Here is a 16,686-nt window from a genome sequence, read left to right on the forward strand (position 1 = left end):
GCTTGCTAAAGACCTGACTAGCAGTTACATTTTCCTGACTTATTTGTTCTTGTAAAAGACACCAGAGAGACAAGGTTTGCTACTTTTCCTCTGTAGAGAGGACAAATGCACTAGAAAGACGACAGTTTCTCAAATAAACTACTTGCACAATGAGATTTCTTAAACACATAAACAAAACACAAAGCCTGAGCCATAATTTTTGTTGGGCTGCATAAATCTGAAGCTGGAGTGGAAATAAAACCTATGCTTCCCAAACCAGGTTTTGAAGAAGATTCTTATTTTGAGCTCACTTGCTAGTGGTGACCTTTGTTCTCTGAGCCTATACCACTTGAAGGGATAGAACAAAAGTCTTTTCCATGCTCTAAGCCATCTAAAGTTGTAAGGTCAGGGATTAGAAATGGAATAATATGGTGGCCACGATGGAGAATATAACTGATATCTGAATACCCTCTAATTCCTTCCCTTCCTTTCTGCCATGTGGCCTTGGCTAGGTCACCCTGGGGGCTTTGTGCAGAATTGGGGCAACAGGTAATTGTCCTAGGTCACACACAGACGTGACCTAGATTTACTTGATTTAAAAATGGACACAGCAGAAAATTTCTTCAGGATAAAAGAAGATTGGGACTGGGAAAGAAAGGAGAAATAATAGATCAACAGGGACTAGTTTTTTGGGGGGTATTATTTCGGGGAATTTGGGAGTTAGGGGTGAAGAGAAGCACTCTTCATGCTACGTGAAGCCTTGGGAGAAGGAGAGAAAGAGGGTTCATTTGAAGTTTTGCTGGATATTATAAATGTAATGACTCTTAGGCATCTTTGAAAGACTACAGTAAAGGTTTTAATTACTTTTCATTTGTCTTTGGAAGTTCGGTAGGTTGACCTCTCAAATGGGACACTGTACAGAAACCGTCCTTGAAGGACGTGGCATGAAGATACCCCAGCTCTCTTGCAGCTGTAATCCCTATGTCTGCCCTCAAGGGAGTTGGTATATGCACCTATTTGCTCTGCTAATCCCTAAATTTAGGGGGAACTGAGGTGGGAGTAGGAAGGTGAGAAGGAAGGAATGTAGGAGAGAGAAGTAGACTTTTTTTTTCTTAGATTTTATTTATTTATTTGACAGAGAGAAAGAGAAGGTACAAGCAGGGTGAGCAGCAGGCAGAGGGAGAAACAGCCTCCGTGCTGGGCAGGGAGCCGGGTGAGGGGCTCGATCCCAGGACCCTGGGATCATGACCAGAGCCCAAGGCAGGTGCTTAAAAGACTGAGCCACTCAGCGCCCGAGAAGTAGCCTTTGGTTTTTGATCTCTGTCTACACTGTTAGCCGTGTCCTTATGTCCTTGATTCCCGAGCATAGCAAAGAGGCAAGAAATTATTTGTTTTCCTTTAATTAACACACAGCTGATGAGTTTTTTTTTTTTTTTTTTTTTTATGAGATGTTTGTAACGTCAGAGAAATAGATTCAGCTGAGAAGAGCAGCAGCATTTCAAGTGGCAGGAGGTGAGAAGCACCTGGGAGAGAGGAGCCACCTGGGACTCTCGCCTTCGGTCTATACCTTCATGTGATGCTGAGGCTGGTCGGGAATAATGGAAAAATAATAATGGAAAAGGGAGCACCTGTGACGTCTAGGCGGCTGGCCTTATGCTGTGAGCTGTGTTCTGGGATGTTAGAGTCAAGCATTCTTATTTCACATCCCTTCCCCTCGGACTGTTCTCCTCTCCACTTTTCTCTGGGTCTATCCCTTCATTTCATTTCTTTTCTTTTTTAGATTTTATGTATTTATTCATGAAAGACACACAGAGAGAGGCAGAGACACAGGCAGAGGGAGAAGCAGGCTCCCTGCAGGGAGCCCGACATGGGACTCGATCCCAGGGACCCCAGGATCATGACCTGAGCCAAAGGCTCAACTGCTGAGCCCCCCACGTGCCCCCACTTCATTTCTTTGCTCACGTTTTCTGCGGTGTTTTTCTTCTTTGACTTTCTCATCCCTGCTCACACACACTTCTCTTTCCTCCTCCTTCATCACTTGTTCACTCTTGTTCACGCTCTCCTGTCCCCCGGAGCCCACCCGCGCCACTGTGCTTCGCGTCCTAATATTCATCAAGATTGGTATTTATCAAGCTCTGGTTTGTGCTGTTTGAAAATGGAGAGAGCAGAGTGTCTGATTCCCTCAGTACGCCTTCACTTAGGGGTTTGGCCCAGCTCAGCATCCACACCCACTGCTCCTTACTGTGCTGAGGGTACCCATCCTGTGGGGCAGGACTGGGTGCTCTGAGTGCCTGGCCAATGATTGCTCCTTCCAAGGAAAGTTATTACAGGTGATGTCTCATGAATTTCCCAGCAGCTGATTGGACAAAGGACTGATCTGCAGGCACCATCCATGCACATGTCAGTGGCCTTGAGTGAGCCTGGCTAAGAGAACCCTGTCCAGCAAGAATGCTCTTTCTGGATGCTGTCTGACCCACGCACTAGCTAGCTCTCTCTGGACAGAGCTTGGATGTAGGTTCCCAGGGTAGGTGGAAGTAGTTTAGAGCACATGTGTACCCAGACAAGAGAAAGCAGGAGCCCTGGAGCATAGAGGCTAATAGAAGATAGAAAGTCACAGATCAGAGGGAAAAATGCTGTGGAGGCCGAGACAGAGAAGCTGGGAGAGGTCACTACTAGAGGTGGGTGCTAAGTGAGGGAGCAGGGGCTCTGGCTTTTGAGAAGGTCAGCTGCTTCTCTGGCCAGGAGGCCTCGCGCCATAAGCTGTCAAGGATGAAGCAACCAGAGTAGGCTTTCCCCCTAAAACTCTAAAGAACTGACTGCACGTATTATTTAATTTAATCTTAACAATTCCAAAAAGTTATTCCCATTTTATTGGTGAGACAGAAATTCAGAAAAATTAAGTGGCTTGATGGTGATCTTTTGAAAAAAACCCCAAGTGCCTCCTTCTAATGAAATGCTTCCTTCTCCTGAAGAGCAGTGAGATGGGGTCTTTGAAGTCTATGTTCAAGTAGAAAAACACGAGATTTTTTTTTCTATTGCAATTCTTTTTTTCTGTCCACATTCTAGTGTAACTCTAATGCTTTGTTCTCTCCTCTCTTCCATCTGCCACTTCCTCTCTTTTCATCTAATTAACTTGTATCACATGCAGGCTCTTTCAACCATGTACTTTTTTTGATGTCCATATCTAAAAGACTTGCTTTGATAAAACCCAATTGGAGTGTTTTCTTTTGACACAATGTATAGAACAAAATAATCTGGAAATGCTCAATCAGACCACACCTGGTTTGACTTAATTAACAGTGTAGCAGGGATTATGTACAGTGTGTGACCTGGAAAATTTAATTCCCCAATTCAGAACCAAGAGCATGATATAGCCTTTGAGGTCCATTTTGGTCTAATATATTCATTTATAATGCTTGAGGTTTTCTTTCTTTTAAACTCAGGACGTCAGAAAACAAAAGAAACTATTTGAGAACTCAGTACAATATATATAACAGAGAAGGTCTAATTTAATTATTATTTTCTCCTCAAGATAGGCAGATTTTTTTCTATCATCTATCTATCTATCTATCTATCTATCTATCTATCTATCCATCCATCTATCATCTATCTCCCTTCCTCTCCCCTCCCTCCCTCTCCCTCCATTCCCCTCCACCTTCCTTGTCCTAGGACTGAAGGCCAATTCTGAGTACTAGACAGGCCCTCTTTGTTCTCCTTTGGTCCTCACAAGCTTTGCACCGTTGACATAGAATTTTACTTTTCCTGTGGACCCTTCCCCCTCCTGATTGGTTTAGTATGATGACTTGCTACCATCCCTCAAATAAACTGTCTGCTGTCATTGCTGCTACTTCCTGTTCTGAGCTCCTGGGCTGTGTGTTGCAAGCCCTGTGTGGTCTTGGTTTCTCTCAGGCTCGTTTTGTGCTGAGCTATGTAACCTAAGTATGCACGTTCTCTTTGGCCTCTTGAGCTCAGAAAGCAAATCTGAGGCCTCCTTGATTCGGTTGCCAGCCACTACCATTTTAGCTCAGACTCTTCTGTGGTGTTTTACTGTGACCTGCATCCAGCAATGCACATGGACTCTCCTCTTACCATAAAGAGAGGAGCCGTTACCCTGTGCCTGGGCTTTGGGTGGGGAGGAACCGCCTCTAGGCAGAAGGCCTCTGGACAGACAGTTCTTCAGGAAACCTGGGCATCCTGGTCCATAGTAACTTTCTGCTTTCTCCCCCTTTCCACATGGACCCCAGAGAATAGAAACCATGCTGAGGCTCATGGCCAGGGCTGTGTACAGCTGGAGAGAAGCTTCCCACAAATCCTCTGTGTCTGTTTATACTGCATAATGGTCTCATTGATGAGATAGAATTAGAAAAGAGCGATTAAAGAGAATAATGAAAATAAACAGATGTGGTCCCTAACGGGGCTATGACATTTGGCTCTTTCTTGAATTTCCCCCCAAACTGGATTTTAAAAGGTATCTTTCCATTCTAGAAGGTCCTAAGCTATCATTTCTTGAAGATTTTTGAGAAAGAAAAGCCATTTTGGCCTGTCTCTTCTGAGTAAGGCCTGGTTTTGGTGCAGTGGGAGTAGTTTCTGTTCCAGTTTCTAAGGGCTCTGGAGACATTAGGTTTAGACATCACCTGGGACAGTGTTTGTAAACTCCCCTGCAGGGAGGGCCAGCTTCATGGGCATGCAGCCCATGTAGTTACATGGGCCCTTCTACATCTTTAGAAGGGCCTAGCTCTGGGTTTAACCCTCTGCTGTTGCCATCTTGAAATTTCTAATTATTTTTGAACAAGGGGCTCATATTTTCATTCTGCCCTGGGCTCCACAAATTATGTACCTGGATCTCCTCCCTAGACTGTTTGCCTCAGAATTACCTAGTATATGCATGTAAATCAGATTCCTACTGTATGAGGCCCACTAGGACTAAGATCTCTGAATCAGCATTTAAAAAAATATCCAATTAATACTTTCACAAAGTTTGCAAAGCCAGAGAACCACTGGGAGAGAGTCAAGGTATCAGGTTCTTGGGCAGCTTTGCTTGCTGAAAGATTTAAAACAGAATTCTTGGCTTTTATTTCAATAGGGGGAAAAAAAGAAGCATTCATAATTAAAAATATTTTATGTAAAATATATTAGGCAGTTTTGTCTTATTGCCAAGTTAATTATTTGGAAATATGCCTAAATTGTGGATTTAAGGATTCTCACGTTCTTTGTTCAATCTAGCATTATTTATGTTTATTTTTATTCATCTCCCATTAAGTCAGGGCAATGCATCCCCTATTTGTTAACTAATTAGACCCACTACAGGGAGTAATATTGCCCTGATAATGGTTTCAAAAATTTCTTCCAATCCCCTCACCACCCTGACAAATTAGGAAAGGTGGAGTCCTTATCCATGACTTGTAAGTTTTTGAGAAGTGCTAGTTGACAGTCTTGCAGGCATATATATTTAGTTTTTATTCCAGACTAATTCTAAAATAGGAAACAGCTTCAGCCTGCCAGACAACTTGACCAACACATGATAAACTGGCTCGAAGTCCAAGCCCTGGATTGAGGGTGATAGGACTGTTGTCTTTTTGTGGATCTTTTTGGGACTGCAAACATGAAGATAATTAGTGTTTGTTGTGCTAAGATTGTAGCATTAAATATTTAATCTAGGCTAATTCACCATAGAGCTATTGGAAAGAGACAGCTTTTCATTACAGTACACAGAACACATTTTTAGCCAGTGCTCTAGTGACGAAAAGTCTACCTGACACCAGAAAGCCCCTGACTCATCTGATTGCAGTGCTGTTTGAGGTCCAGGCTTGAAATTTCATTCTTTCCGGCCAAAGCAAGCTCAAGCTGTGACTACGAAGTATTTTTCTAATCCATATTCCTAGACACTTGCTGAGTCAATAGACAGTTTTCACTGACTCCCTGTGTATATAAAAGTAACATCTATTACGTTTTTTCCTTCTTATGAAAATGAGAGAGTTTCATGGAGAAAACTTAGAGGGAAAAAAAAAAGCCATGTGTTTTTGGACAAACATTTGATGACTTTTGAAGTTATATTTTCCTGAATCCATTTTGATTAATATTTAGATTTATGATAGATGGCTTTCATCTTTGATTCAAACATATGAATAATAATTTTTGGAAGTTGATTACCAAGACTGTTAATTGAGGCACTTTACCATTGTTGATTTTCTCTCATTGTATGAGGTTAGACTTAAAATGAAAATGTTTTAGGATGGAGGTCATTCTTTTTGGGAATAGATTCTTTTAAACCCGAACTTTATTTTTTATTTTATTTTATTTTTTTAAGATTTTATTTATTTATTCATGAGAGATACAGAGAGAGACAGAGACATAGGCAGAGGAAGGAGAAGCAGGCTCCCTGTGGGGAGCCCGATGTGGAACTCATCCTGGGACTCCAGGATCACGTCCTGAGCCGAAGGCAGATGCTCAACCGCTGAGCCACCCAGGCGTCCCTAAACCTGAACTTTATACTGTCTTTTGATCAGTAAGTTCTTTAAAGAGGATTGAGAAAATAAGTCATAACCCTGTAAATCAGACCCCAAAGACAAACGTGATGAATGACTTTTTTGGGAGCTTCGCATGTTTCTGTGTTTCCCTCCTGATTGATTTGCTTTCAAGTTCAGGGTGGTGGGCAGCCTCTCAGTCCTGCTGTTCGCAAAGAGCCTCTTCCTAAATGCAAGCTTCATTCAAACCTCTCCCAGAATGGCATTCAGGCAGATGCTTTGCCAGGACACAGGCCAGAGAAACAAATTGAACCGTACTAATTATCCTTATTGACAAAGTGCATCAAACAACTGGACACAAGCCTAAGAGCTACAAACAAACAAAACTACACAAATATCTGAGATGTACTTTTTGTTTTTGACGTTATGGCCCAGTTTAATGGCTTATGGATGTGGTTATTTATAACTTTGGGCCCTTTTTTCTGTAAAACGTCTGCCTGATTCCTGGTGATTAAAGAATAAATATAAAGTTCTATTAAGCAGATTTTATGCAGTTTATAGTTATTTGGTTAAAAGAAAAGGTAAACACTAGCACCATCTGGGAGAGAGATTTGTGTACTCAGGTTCATCGCAGTATTATTTACCATAGCCAAGAGGTAGAAGTAACCCAAATGTCTATCAAGGGATGGAAGATAAAGGAAATGTGATATATGCATTAAATCGAATATGATTCAGTCTTAAAGAAGAAGGAAGTCGTGTTACACGATATAAAATGGGTGAACATGAAGGACATCATGCTAAGTGAAATGATCCTGTCCCAAAAAGACAGATAATATGTGGTTCCTATGTACATGAGATATCTAGTCATAGAAATGGAGTAGAGTGGTGGTGGCCAGGGGCTGGGATGGAGGAGGGGTGTGTGAAAGAGGTAGTCAGTGGGTAGAGTTTCAGTCTGCAAGAAGAAAAAGTTCTAGCAATCTGTTGTATACTGTGAATACTCTTAACACTGCTGAACTGGACACTTAAAAATGATTAAAATGCTAAATTTTTAATATTGTTTTTTTAAACCACAATTAAATTTAACATTTTTTTAAAGTAAAAACTATATGATGGCTGATTAGTGCAATTAGTTGAGCAGGCGATAAAGTTTGACCCTGGCCTTAAAGAATTTCAATCCAAAACTTAAACAGTTATTTGTCTTTCTCTGGGCCAGTTAGCTTTCCCTCTGTTGTATGTCTTGATACTACACGGGTTAGAGTGTAGAGTTTGGCCACCTGTTTTCTGGATGTTTACCCAATGTTTCAAGCACTGCTGCTGGGCTGAACGTTTAAACGGTATTACCTTTTTGACAGCTTTATAAACCTAAACGATAACCCGTTTGCTAAACACTTCACAATTAGTGCTATATAATATGCCAAAAGCACAGCTATTTAATTTTCCTGAGTGTAAAGATTAAGAAAACTCACAACAAAACTCCCCATTCTCCTCTCATTTCTGCTTTAAAATTTTTCAAATGATTGTTTCGACACTTAAAAAAAGTATCTTACATTTATAAATAATAAAAATTAGGGCATTAAAAGGGAATGTTAGTTGAAATTAACTATTTTACTTACACTGTGCATTAGTATTTAATAGGTAAAGTTCACCAATGGATCGCCCATTTTATAACGACAAATTCATTTTCTATTACCAGACACTGCACTATCGTTAGGGGATTGTTTGTGTAGGCTTTCTGTTCCCCAACCTAGTACAGTTCCTATAAAGACTAGAAAGAGACAGTGGGTTAAATGTTTAAAAATATTTGCTAATGACTAATCCTTGCCTGTTTTCAAATGAAAATGGTTTGAATTCAAGTTGATATAGTCCAATTACAGAATTGCTTTGGAGGGGTAACACCAAATTAGTCTATCTAACGGCAAGCTTACATGGCACAGCTATATTATTTTGTACCAGTATTACTCTGATTGACTGTTCTTTTGTCATTCTCAGTGGCCATTTGTCTTTTATAGGAATGAAACAGATTTTTTAAAAAAATGTATTGAGCCAGTTTATTACTTTGAGAAATGCCCAGCTCAATCTTTGTAGGTGATATTAATTTACAGTTCATTGCATTTACATTCCCAATGAATTATTGGGAGACTTCCACCAAAAGTTTTGCTCAGATCTAGATCATTACTTTTGGCTTAGGAATGTGACTCCATAAGAATTCAACTATTAACCACATATAAAATACAGGTTTTTTTTTCCTCTTAAAATCTTACTCATGTACCATATTTCAATGACCTCAGTTATGTATCATCGATCTGCAATCCAAGCTAAACTACTGCTGTGTCTAAATCACTGTGTCATTTATTTTATTTTATTCTTCCCTTTCAGATAATCAAAATGCAATTAAAGTAGAATTAAAACAGAATGACAGGATAACAGAAAAAAATTACAAGTGCAAGTATATTATAATATAGCTCTTTGTTAAGGATTTAGGTATATTGCAGTTACACTGTATTCCCTTCCTGCAAAAACTGAATATACAGTTTTCCTATTACCATAGACTTAGGGCCGTCTCCCACCACCAAGTAGTATTAGAAGGGAATTCCACTGTCTTAGAGAAGAATGGAATTTACAGTAAATGTAAACAATATTTTTTAATGTTTGCTCCAATAATGCTGCAATTTGCCTCAAAGAAAGACTATAGCTGGTTGTATAGAGTATCCTAATAGTGCCGGTGCCACTTACTGGCAGGAAATAAGGACTCAAATGAAATTCAGGTACAAGAGTTAGGGAACGAAAATATGCAGAAGAATACTTTTTAACTCTTTCCTTTTGACAATTTTGTGTGTGTGTGTGTGTATGTGAAATTATTGTTTTTCACGCATTGCTATTTGCAATAAGCAGGCAAGCACATCCATAGTATTGTTCAGCTATTTCAGACCTTTAACATTCTTCCTTGGGCCAGATCCCATGGCTTCCCCATTGCTCCCAACAAGTGATTTTCTTATTTCCTGAGTCACAGAGAGTCTAGTGGGGGCAACTTCCTCAACTTCTTAATTTCTTTCTTCACCCCCTTCTACTAAGATAGCTCTGTCTAGACCAGGACATAACTTACTCCCTCCATCTTAGAGGAATTGCTTTTAAAATTTTTCCAGAAATTTAATCTCCATTTGTTCCCTCAGTCCCATTCCTCTATGTGCACTCAAATATCTTGTACACCGAGCTTCTCCCTTTTCTCCTCCTCAGCCTGAAAAGACACTGAAGTCTCAGTATCAAACCAAACAAAGGAAAAACATTCACCCCACCCTCTCCTCCAAATCCTCTATTTCCTCTATCTACTAGCTTATTTTTCGAATTAATGTATAGCTGAAATTTTCTCAAGAAATGTCTTCTTCTTCTTCTTTTTTTTTTTTTTTTTTTTTTTTGCAGCTGAATTCATTGCAATTGCAATTCCTTTCCAAGTCATCAGGGTCCTCACTGCTAAATTTGAGACATTTCTTTTTCTTACTTCACTGCTCCTTCATGTTCAGCATTATTGTCCATTTTGTCTATGAAAATTCTCATCTTGTTTTCCATTCTATTAAACGTTCATGGTTTTCAGCATATCTTTCTGGCATCTTTCTTTGTTTATCTTTCCTCTAAACACTGGTACTCCCTAGTAGTCTATGCACAGACCTGTTTGCTTCTTAATCTACACACGTTCTATGAAAAGCCTTCTTGACTTTGCTGCCTTCAGCTGTGACCTGCATGCTGATGAATCTCAAACCCACATCACATCCTCGATTTCTCTTCTGGACTTTTGCCCTTGACTGTGTCACAGGCACCTCAAATCTAACTTGGTCAAAAGTGGAGTCTCCTCTGAATTTTGTTCCCATCTGTGTGCTCTCCTGTTTAATGGACCAGCAGATATCTAGTCACCCAAGATAAACTGGGACACAGCCTAGGTTTTACCTCCTCCTTTTGTGTCATGGCTTATTAGTGGCAGAGTCTTGTCAATTTTATGCTTTTAGAATCTTCTGAATTCATCCCCTTTTCTGCTCACTGGATGAATTTTCACCATTTTCCTCCTTAGGTAGAGACAGTCACCTTACTACTCTTTCTAAATCCAGTCCTGATGTCATAAAAATCCATTCTTTATCTTAAAACATAGTCATTTTTCCAATATACAAATCAGATCATGTCATTCTCACTTTAACATCTTTTTAAATATGTTATTTATTTGAGAGAGAGAGAGAGAGAGCGCACACATGCACAAGTGAGAGGGAAGGGAGGCGCACAGGGAGAGAGAGGAGGCTCCCTGCTGAGCATAGAGCCCATATGGAGCTCAATCCCAGTGAACCCCAAGATCATGACCCAAGCCACTGAGCAGATGCCACTGAGCCACCCAGGCACCCCACACATTAACATCTTCAATAGTTCTTTAATACCTGTAGAAAAAAAATCCTGACTTATTAGCAAAGTAAAGAGGTTCCTTTATTTGGCTCCTGACTCTGAATTCACCTCTTAAAACATTCTGCCATTTATTTCTTGCAACCTTCACTCAAATCATGTTCAACTTCCTGTTTGTGAAAGGGCCAAGTGTCCTTCTACCTTTGCCTTTGTCCTTCTACCAAAGCCTTTCTTTGGATCTTTGTGAATCCTTTTACTGCTATTTGGTACATCTCTCCTGTTCCTTTGACATGCATGTATCTTTCAGAACCCAGACGGGACATGGGCTCCTCAGAGAAAATTTCCAGCAGTGCAGTTGCCTCTCTTGTGAGCTATTTTAAATCCTGTGCTTAGCTCATAGCACTTTTTCATTTATATTGAAATTATTTTCCTCTTCAAGCTCCTGGAGGTCAGGGACCTTTATCTCTGATATTTCAGTGGCTGGAAACACAGTAAGTGATAGAGTTGGTGCTCAATAAATGGAAAAAGAATAAATGAAGATGGAAAGAAAATTAGCTGTTTTGTTAGAGCCAAATAAAGAACTCAGATCCTGTTCTAGCTTATATTGAGATTTGAGAGAGCCACTCAATTTTGTTATCTAGGAGATAGAATCTATTGTGATGATGATTTCCAGTTTTCCTTCTGAAAGGTTTTGACAATAGATTTTCCTAAGAATAGAATATTAGAATCAGAATGTGCTTAAAAAAAAAAAAAGAATGTGCTTTAAAAATTTAGACTGTGTCTACTAGCACACACACTTCAGGTTTTATAATGTCCAATAATATACAAGTGTATAAATATTATTAAAAGACAAGATGCAAGATTCTCTGATAATTACTCTTGAAACCATACTTGCTTATTAAAGCATTTTGAGGGGTGTATTGCATGTAAAAGCGAGCAAAATAATCTTTGTAACTACATAGTTTCAAAATCCAAAGGAAGAAAGTTCCCTCTTTTTATTTTTAGTTTTCTGAAATTCCTTAAGTTTATCAACCACAAGCAAGTTTTCATTGATGTCCTAATCTTAATATTGTCTCTCCTTTGTCAAATGTAATGGTTAAAAGAGAAACCAATTCAGTCCCTCAAATGTTTTGTCTACTTAACGTAAGACAAGGGTTTGACTTTTGCCTCTATTACTTGGAATCACGAGTAAATCAGCCAGTAATTTTGATATTGTGCAATTTTTTAAGGGCTAAAAACGTATTGTTAGGTGTTGCAGTTGTATGTATTCACACATCTGTTCTTTAGAAATTATTGGATCTCTGTGGAATGGTTAAAAAAATTCTTATAATTCAAAGTAAATCTGAATAGTTGAATAGACTGATATGCCTAATGATGATTTGATCTAAAAAGTGAAAAAAGTAAACAACAAAAATATAAGTAGCCACCACAAATCCTTCTAAAATCCCCCACCCAAATGTGTCTCTTGCTTTTGAGAATTTCCACCGGTAACCCTATCCTACTTGCTGATGTAGGATGCTAGCCTCTTATAAATTCCTTTTCCCAAGAATTTCTGGAAGTCCTGACCTATACACACACACACACACTCATCGGTTCCTAAGTAGCCTCATCCTCACTGCTCCACCTCAGCTGCCCCAAGATTTGTCTTCTTTAAGCCAGTTTGGGGGAGACATCCTTTCTTTATTTTGATGTAAGACTCTGTTAGAAAGTTGCTAAATTACCACTGCCTGTGTCCCAAAGTTCAATGAGGCTTTTAGGGCAGCCAGCTCTTAGACCATAGGAGACGGGGTTAGAAAAAAATTCCATTTTGCCTGTTGTCCTTGTTATATGGGTTATCACTCAAAATGCAAGCCTCTCCATGTATCAACAGACTCCGCAACAGAGGACTCACATCTTACTTGGGGGTTGGGTTATAAAGGTAGTGTTTAAGGCAAAACCAGAATTACTTTTGAAAATCCTTTAAATTATCCACACAGGATGGTACAGTTTTGCGGTTTTGAGGATATAGTTCCATACGGCAATTTTTTGAGAACCACTGAGGTAGACTAAAGGAATGAACAAAGGGGAAAAATACAAACAAGTGTATCTGACTTGTCTCCTTCAAGGTAATAATTACATCCCTGGTGGTAAACAGGTGGAGGTTTCTGAAGTGTTCCAGTTTATTTGCTGATGAATCCACTATGTTTCAATATTGGGCCTTTACAACCTTAATACGCATCTGGTTTGATTTGTGGTGGTAAGGATTGAAGGAGATAATATACATGAATGTACCTAGTTCAGGCTCTGGCATATAGTAAATGCTCAAAAAAATATTTGTTGGAATCAAGGCTAAATCTTGCTTGGTCAGATCAATGCATACACTGTTCTTTGGAAACAGGCCACCTGTTTCCTGTTTTTTTCCAAGTTGCTTTTCCTCTGTGAGCAGCTGTCACATTCATGGGCATTGGTCTTATGACCCCTAAGTGGAGGGTTAGGATCTAAAGTCAGCCTGAGATCAGTGTGTGTGTGTGTGTGTGTGTGTGTGTGTGTGTGTGTGTGAGATGAGTCCCCACTGGACTCAGCCCTACCACCCTCTGCAGGCTTCTAGTCCAGCTCAGCCCAACACTTCCCATTACCCTCACTCTTGCTCCATGCTTTCAAACTCCTCTTTCTTGAATAACAAACTCTTCAATATTTGTAGCTTTTTCTTTCTTTTCTTCCTTTCCTTGCCTAACTCCCAGCTGGGAACTCTGAGTCAGGATTTTTATTATATTGTATTGTATTTTTTAAATTGGAGTAAAATTAACATTATACTATTTTATACATTTTATTAGTTTCAGGTATACAACATACTGCTTTAACAATTCTGTACGTTACAGTACATTACTCACAGGAAATTCTCTAACTTTGATGTAGTCTTTGTTTGTTTGCTTCGTGCTCCATGTTCTCGAAGGCCAGAAGTTGGCTCAGTGTCCTCTTTGCTTCTCAATGTTGCTTTTAGGCCACTACTCCTTCCCATTAAAACCCTACTCTAGGGACACCTGGGTGGGTCAGTGGTTGAGAGTCTGCCTTTGGCTCAGGTCCTGATCCCGGGGTCCTGGGATCAAGCCCCATATCAGTCTCCCCATGGGAGCCTGCTTCTCCCTCTGCCTATGTCTCTGCCTCTCTCTCTCTCTCTCTCCCTGTGTCTCTCATGAATAAATAAAAATCTTAAAAAGAAAATGAAACCCTACTCTTTTGAGGCCAACCTTTTCCCTCTCATCTAACCCTGTCAGTTAACATTTATTGAACACTTCCATTGAGCCAGGGAGTGTAATAATCATGCCTAGATTATTTACCTGAAAACCCACAATAATCCCATTTAATAATTCCATTTAGGTAGAAGCTATCATTATCCTACCATCATGAGGTTTTTAGGGGCCAAGAAACTTGTTCTCATCTGTATAATGCACATCTAAGAGTGCCTAATTCACTGGGTTACTGTGAGATATCAGTATTTATAAGGTGCTCAGTAAATAACCGTGCAGGTGTTTTCCGTTATTTTGTTGCCCGAGGGGGCTCTGTGAAAGAGTGGGGGAACAGGGATTCAGATCCTCAAAGTCTTATTCCAGAACACACATCCATAGTCATTATGCATGGCCCGGTGACTTCTACTGACCTCTCCTCATCCAATGATGATATCTTTGGGTCACAGCCTTTAAAGCCAGATCCACTTCAGTTCCCCTGGGCTTTTTCATAGCGCAAGGGCTTGCTCCCATTTCCTCTGTCTCCTCTGCTGCAACTCCTAGCAGGGAATCAGATCCAGAACACATTGAGAGGCTGGTCTCTTACAAGAAGGGCATTTCCTCTGTAGCAGTAGGAAGGGAGGCAAAAAAGGAACTGATGTAGGGGTGGTTTTATGGATCTGACAATGGGACGTTGAAAGAGTTTCCATCCTGTTATCTGTATTTTCTTGATAAAATAAGAAAGGAGGTCATCAGTGAGAGTGAGGTGGAAATTTGGTGACACTATGCTCTGTCAAACTAGAGGTTGGGCTTCTCACAGAGACACACCTAATGTTCACTCTTAAGATGCTTCCCCAGGTGACCACAACATCTTAGTGGCTAGATGACAGACGTCAAGTGTACAAATAACTTTGACCTAGATACTTAGGATTTCAGAAGACTAGAGATAAGATCTCTGGCATCTAATTCTTCACATTACCTTGGCCACCCACTGCCACAACACATCCTGTTTCTCACTTCCTCTGCAGTCACTACTAGTGTATTTCACTATCCCGCCACACCCTGCGTGCCCCTTTGGGGCATCCTCACTGAGACACCTACTCCATAAATGCCACGACAGTTTTATTATTCATCAATGAGCCTTCACTTCTTTTTTTTCTTGCCCATTTTAGTTTTCTCGGTTGAAATCACAACCATGTCCTTGTAGAGACTCAACTCCTTACTCAGCTCTCTGGCCCCCAGGCTTACTTGGCAGAAGTTAGGCACTGGTTGAGCACAGCTATCTTCCTCCTTTCTTCCTACGTGTGAGCAATTGTGGGTGGCTGGAGACAGATCAATAGCCAGGTCACTTAATTTTTATTTTTATTTATTTTTATTTTTTATTTTTTTCAATTTTTAAGTTTCTTTTTAAAGTTTTTATTTTATACTCCCCCGCCCCCCTTACTTCACATCTTGTACCCCCTTTCTTTACCCTCACTCTCACAGAGGACCTCATTTCTTACTTCATTAAGGAAACAGAGATAACAAGATGGGAACTCCTCCAACTTCCCATTGTCAGACCCATAAAACCACCCCAGCATTAGTTTCTTCCTTTCGTCCCTTCTTACTAATACAGAGAAAATGTCCCTTCTATTGTTAGGGACCAGTCAGACCCAATTCCCTCCTCCTGATGCTATTTTCTGAATAGCTAATTCCCTCTCAGTGATGTTCCACGATGGAACCCTCCCATAGCTGCACAAACCCTTGCGATTTCTAGAAAGTGTAGATCTGAAGGGGACCGCTCTCTGCAATCCTTATCTCTGCTTCCACATCCCACATCCCCTGTATCCCCGCCCATCAGGATGCCGCTGCTCACCATCTCCACTTCTCCACTGAAATTGCTTTTTCTAAGATCACCAACGAGTTCCACGCTGTCAAACCCAATGAATGCTATCCATTCTTGAGTTGACTCACTCACATGATGGCTCTGTTGTTTTTATTCAGATTGCATCTCCTTAGAGAGACCTGCTCTGATGACTCAAGCTGAAATACTTCTCCCTTCCCCCATAACGGTGCCAGTACATCACTCGGCTTTATTGTCTTCATAGCATTTATTATCCGAATTGATCATGTTCATTTATTTGTTCATTTGTTGACTGTGCATCTCATGTCCTCACCTAGAACAGTGCCTGGCACATCACAAATGCTCAATGAGGATTTGTTGAGTGATAGACACAATGCCGTACTTAGAATCTTCTCTTCCCTCTAACAACTAAGCTTTTGTTAACTGGATGAAGTTTGTCTGACTACTCTCTCTAATATTGGGGGAGCTGTCTTGCCCCTAAAAAGAGAGTTCCTGGTGGGACGCCTCATTCCAGATCAGTCTGAAGCCATGTGGGACCAGCTTCATTTGGGGTCTGTGCTTTCCATTTTTCTCCTCCTCCTTCTCTTCCCACACACCCATACCACTCTGGCCACGCATTTCTAGTCTCTCATTTTTCTTTTTCAATAAGATCCTCAGTTTTAAAACCTCCTTCTTCCTAAACACTAATTACAGGTTGCTGTGTCGGTGGCGATTGGTGGGCATCTTCGAGCCAGTTTGGAATGTTGCAGTCCCACACTTGCTCTGTACGTCTGGAAAAACTTCCCTGTTTGGGACCAGCTAGATAAGTCTCAGAACTTGT

The 16,686-nt window shown here is 40.4% G+C and overlaps 1 long non-coding RNA gene across 1 annotated transcript in view; it reads left to right on the forward strand.

Annotated features, from left to right (window-relative positions):
* LOC144315977 (uncharacterized) overlaps positions 1 to 1,727 on the forward strand; it is a 41,324-nt gene extending 39,597 nt beyond the window's left edge. Inside the window, exon 4 of the long non-coding RNA XR_013381719.1 lies at positions 1,428 to 1,727. This is a non-coding gene — a long non-coding RNA (uncharacterized LOC144315977). The remainder of the gene's footprint in view (positions 1 to 1,427) is intronic.
* The last annotated feature ends 14,959 nt before the right edge of the window (positions 1,728 to 16,686 follow it).

This window comes from Canis aureus, chromosome 1 (assembly GCF_053574225.1).
Source record: "Canis aureus isolate CA01 chromosome 1, VMU_Caureus_v.1.0, whole genome shotgun sequence".
In the NCBI taxonomy this organism is placed as follows: Eukaryota; Metazoa; Chordata; class Mammalia; order Carnivora; family Canidae; genus Canis; species Canis aureus.